Genomic DNA, 6,000 nt, shown 5'->3' on the forward strand with positions numbered 1-6,000 from the left:
TCCTGTTAGAACTGTCAGCCAAGGAGCCCCACCCGCTCCTGGCATCTGGCTTAGTCTAAGCCAGTCAAGAGTTCTTCAGGGAATTTCAATCTTGACCAGAATTATGCTGAGTCAGCAAAACTGTTGGAGCTGGTTCATGTCAGTAATAACACACTAAGAAGATTTTCCCTTAATTCCTGTTCCCTGTATCCCTGGGACACCGTGCTTTCTTTGCTTTTGAGTGATGTTTCTTCAACTTTTTCTTTACTGTTTTGAGTTGCATCATAGATTTTTAATAAAGTCTTTTTTTAACATAAGTTATGCTGAGTCCTTTTCCCTTGCTAACAACCAAAGAATGCTTACTAAAAAATTGAAAATCTAATGCAATTATGAGAAAGCATATTTACTTTAGTAACTATTGAGTACTACTATATGCAAAAACCAATAGCGAGTACCAAAAAATTTAAAACTTATCTCTGATATAGTTCTTGTCTTCAAGCAACTTAAGATATTTTTAGGGAGATAAGGAAGATTGGCAAGTAAATTTAATTCAAGATAAAATGAGATTAGTGGCATAAGAGATACAGGTAAAACACCAAGGTAATTGAGGAAAGGGATCTCCAGTTGGGGCAATAATGGTAGAACAAACATTTGCCCTATGCTTAGGATTTAGGCACGCTGACTTAAAAAAGACATTCAGGATCAGCACAAGCAGTGCACAGAGATGGGGAAGCATCAAGCATGTGTGATGGCCAATGAGTAGGTCAATTTGTTACAGCATAGGTTTCATGAAGAACAATAATGAAAAATTAGGCTGCAAAGAGTGGATTGGAGCTGAAAAATGAGGCTGAGGAAGTCTAGCTTGGATTTTGTAGGCAATAGGAAGCCAAAAACATTATTTGTGCAGAGTGGTTTGGAAAAGCGAGGCTTGTAAAATCATATATGATGTACTGGAGCAAGGTAAAGAACAAATTGAAGAGACAAATTTACAAGGCATTGTGATAGTTCAATCAAGGTATAATTAGTAGCAGAACGAAGAAACTTTCAAATGCTTTCTAACCAACTGATGATGGAAAGAAAGGTAAGAATCAAAAAAAGGCAGTGAGGCCTTTAACTGAATAAGATGCTGAAATTGATAGAAAATATTCCAGAGCTCTGTATTTCAAACACTTATTTTTCTGCCTCCCCTCTCCTGAGTTTCAGTCATTCATCTCCAGCTGCCCACACACATCTTCATTCAGATAGGCCAGTATTATAAACTAACATGCCTAAAAACAGGAATCTTTTTTATCCTCTACCCCATTCCTCACCTCCCATTCTTTTCTCACAAACTTAGAAACATCTCTTCCTCTTCCTGTCCTTCAACTTCCATTCATCTCATCGCATCAATCAGAAAAGACCTTTATTTGCTCATGCTTGTTTCATTGCAGCTGCTTCCTGATACATTTCCCTATACCCATTTCTCCCCACTACATAGCAGGACATCAATTAACTCTGCCTAAAGTTGGTAAATTAATCTGGCAAGCACAATGCAGCTTTCACTGCCATATGGATCTGCTGAAACACTTAAAATAATATTGCTCTCATGCTCAAGAAATTATAATGGATCCTACTTGCTCCAAATTTTGTTACTACTTTTGATTTCTCAAGGTCACTATTTTATTTGTGTGTGCATACGTTTTGGGGGGGGGCGTGCAATTGTGGGCACGTGCACACACTAACAACAGAGCCAAAGGAGATAGGGGATAAAGGACCTGGGCTTCACTGGGGGGAAGGGCCATATTTCCCAATTAGACACCATCTTTTACCTCTCAATTCTGAGGAGTTATAATGGGGAAAAATGGAAATTGAAAAGACAGCTGCCATATATGTCTATTAGGTGAGTTCTGGAAGGTCAAGAATCCTCTGCTTATCTGTTCATGTATTCAGCTGCTTGATATTTAGAGGTTTCTACCGATTGAACTCATCCACATAATGTCCAGTTTTAATCAAATTACTCCAAAAAGCCCAAAACCCTGTGTAGTAGTATATGCTTTAAAAATACTGGTTTAATCAAGTAACTGTAGGTAGCTTGACACCTGAAAATCACCAAAACACTAGAAAAGAACTGCATTCATTCTGTTAGAAAAGAAATAACAAGTATAGTTTAATATGATTTTTAGTATATACTAAATGGTTACTTAGAGACTGATAACCTACGAGCCAGAAGAAGTAATCTCTGTGTCTCCAGTCTCAGTTGAATACTCATTTAAAAATATACTTTAAAAATGTTGTGTAATCACCTTTTATAATATGAATGTCTTTAAGGGAACAGGGTCTTAGTTTGAAGGTAGTGCTCAGCTGTGGTCCTGTCTGAAGCCAGGCTGAGAGATAGGATGAGAAGAGAGCGATAGCTTCTCTAGTGAGGTTTCTTGGCTCAAAGCCCAGGTTCCTGCCATCTTGCTGCAATTCTGTACACTCAGGGCAGGGTTAAGATGAGGTGGCAGTGTTCCCAACTTTAATGAGTTCAGACTGAACACAGATTTATGGTTATTTCACACTGACAAACGCTTTTGAGAAGATAAACAAAATTGATAAACCATAAGCCAGACTCATCAAGAAAAAAAGGGAGAAGACTCAAATCAATAGAATTAGAAATAAAAAAGGAGAAGGAACAACTGACACTGCAGAAATACAAAAGATCATGAGAGATTACTACAAGCAACTCTATGCCAATAAAATGGACAACCTGGAAGAAATGGACAAATTCTTAGAAATGCACAACCTGCCAAGACTGAACCAGGAAGAAATAGAAAATATGAACAGACCAATCACAAGCACTGAAATTGAAACTGTGATTAAAAATCTTCCAACAAACAAAAGTGCAGGACCACATGGCTTCACAGAATTCTACCAAACATTTAGAGAAGAGCTAACACCTATCCTTCTCAAACTCTTCCAAAATATAGCAGAGGAAAGAACATTCCCAAACTCATTCTATGAGGCCACCATCACCTTGATACCAAAACCAGACAAAGATGTCACAAAGGAAGAAAACTACAGGCCAATATCACTGATGAACATAGATGCAAAAATCCTCAACAAAATACTAGCAAACAGAATCCAACAGCACATTAAAAGGATCATACACCATGATCAAGTGGGGTTTATCCCAGGAATGCTATGGTCTTCTCAAACAACCAGCTTTTAGTTTTATTGATCTTTGCTATTCTTTCCTTCATTTCTTTTTCATTTATTTCTGATCTGATCTTTATGATTTCTTTCCTTCTACTAACTTTGGGGTTTCTTTGTTCTTCTTTCTCTAATTGCTTGAGGTGCAAGGTTAGGTTGTTTATTCGAGATGTTTCCTGCTTCTTAAGGTGGGCTTGTATTGCTACAAACTTCCCCCTTAGAACTGCTTTTGCTGCATCCCATAGGTTTTGGGTCATTGTGTCTCCATTGTCATTTGTTTCTAGGTATTTTTTTATTTCCTCTTTGATTTCTTCAGTGATCTCTTGGTTATTTAGTAGTGTATTGTTTAGTCTCCATGTGTTTGTATTTTTTACAGATTTTTTCCTGTAATTGATATCTAGTCTCAGCATTGTGGTCAGAAAAGATGCTTGATATAATTTCAATTTTCTTAAATTTACCAAGGCTTGATTTGTGACCCAAGATAAGATCTATCCTGGAGAATGTTCCATGAGCACTTGAGAAGAAAGTGTATTCTGTTGTTTTTGGATGGAACGTCCTATAAAAATCAATTAAGTCCACCTTGTTTAACGTATCATTTAAAGCTTGTGTTTCCTTATTTATTTTCATTTTGGATGATCTGTCCATTGGTGAAAGTGGGGTGTTAAAGTCCCCTACTATGATTGTTACTGTCAATTTCCCCTTTTATGGCTGTTAGCATTTGCCTTATGTATTGAGGTGCTCCTATGTGGGGTGCATAAATATTTACAATTGTTATATCTTCTTCTTAGATTGATCCCTTGATCATTATGTAGTGTCCTTCTTTGTCTCTTACAATAGTCTTTATTTTAAAATCTACTTTGTCTGATATGAGAATTGCTACTCCAGCTTTCTTTTGATTTCCATTTTCATGGAATATCTTTTTCCATCCCCTCACTTTCAGTCTGTATGTGTCCCTAGGTCTGAAGTGGGTCTCTACAGACAGCATATATATGGGTCTTATTTTGGTATCCATTCAGCCAGTCTATGTCTTTTGGTTGCATTTAGTCCACTTACATTTAAGGTAATTATTGATATGTATGTCCCTATTACCATTTTCTTAATTGTTTTGGGTTTGTTATTGTAGGTCTTTTCCTTCTCTTGTGTTTCCTGCCTAAGGAAGTTCCTTTAGCATTTCTTGTAAAGCTGGTTTGGTGGTGCTGAACTCTCTCAGCTTTGCTTGTCTGTAAAGGTTTTAATTTCTCCATCGAATCTGAATGAGATCCTTGCTGGGTAGAGTCATCTTGGTTGTAGGTTTTCCCCTTTCATCACTTTAAATATGTCCTGCCACTCCCTTCTGGCTTGCAGAGTTTCTGCTGAAGGATCAGCTGTTAACCTTATTTGGATTCCCTTGTATGTTATTTGTTGTTTTTCCTTTGATGCTTTTAATATATTTTCTTTGTATTTAATTTTTGATAGTTTGATTAATATGTGTCTTCGTGTGTTTCTCCTTGGATTTATCCTTTATGGGATTCTCTGTGCTTCCTGGACTTGACTATTTCCTTTCCCATATTAGGGAAGTTTTCAATTATAATCTCTTCAAATATTTTCTAAGTCCCTTTCTTTTTCTCTTCTTCTTCTGAGACCCCAATAACTCGAATGTTGGTGCGTTTAATGTTGTCCCAGAGGTGTCTGAGACTGTCCTCAATTCTTTTCAATCTTTTTTCTTTATTCTTTTCTGCGGTAGTTATTTCTACTATTTTATCTTCCGGGTCATTTATCCGTTCTTCTGCCTCAGTTATTCTGCTATTAATTTTTAATTTTATTTATTGTGTTGTTCATCATTGTTTGCTCTTTAGTTCTTCTACGTCCTTGTTAAACATTTCTTGTATTTTCTGCATTCTATTTCCAATATTTTGGATCATTTTTACTATAATTACTCTGAATTCTTTTTCAGGTAGACTGCCTATTTCCTCTTCATTTGTTTGGTCTGTTGGGTTTTTATCTTGCTCCTTCATCTGCTGTGTGTTTCTCTGTCTCCTCATTTTGCTTATCTTACTGTGTTTGGGGTCTCCTTTTCGTAGGCTGCAGGTTCGTAGTTTCCCTTGTTTTTGGTGTCTGCCCCCACTGGCTAAGGTTTGTTCGGTCGGTTGTGTAGGATTCCTGGTGGAGGGGACTGATGCCTGTGTTCTGGTGGATGAGGCTGGATCTTGTCTTTCTGGTGGGCAGGACCGCATCCGGTAGTGTGTTTTGGGGTGCCTGTGACCTTACTGTGATTTTAGGCAGCCTCTCTGCTGATGGGTGGGGTTGTGTTCCTGTCTTGCCAGTTGTTTGGCATAGGGTGTCCAGCACTGTAGCTTGTTGGTCACTGAGTGGAGCTAGGTCTTAGTGTTGAGATGGAGACCTCTGGGAGAACGTTTGCCGTTTGATATTACGTGGAGCTGGGAGGTCTCTGGTGGACCAATGTCCTGAACTCGGCTCTCCCACCTCAGAGGCACAGGCCTGACATCAGGCAGAGCACCAAGACCCTGTCAGCTACATGGCTCAGAAGGGAGAAAATAAATAAATAAATAAAATAGTTATTAAAATTAAAAAATTATTAAAATTAAAAAAATTAAAATACAAAAAAGGTCAGATAGAACCCTACTACAAATGGTAAAAGCAAAACTATACAGACAAAATCACACAAGGAAGCATACACATACACACAAAAAGAGAACAAGGAAAAAAATATGTATCTATATATTAAAAAAAAATGGAAGAGAGAAACCAAATCAATAAACAAATCTACCAGTGCTAATAAACTCTAAATACTAAACTAAGATAAACATAAAACCAGAAACAAATTAGATGCAGAAAGCAAGCCCCAAGTCT

The sequence above is a fragment of the Globicephala melas genome, chromosome 4 (genome assembly GCF_963455315.2).
Source record: "Globicephala melas chromosome 4, mGloMel1.2, whole genome shotgun sequence".
Taxonomy (NCBI): domain Eukaryota; kingdom Metazoa; phylum Chordata; class Mammalia; order Artiodactyla; family Delphinidae; genus Globicephala; species Globicephala melas.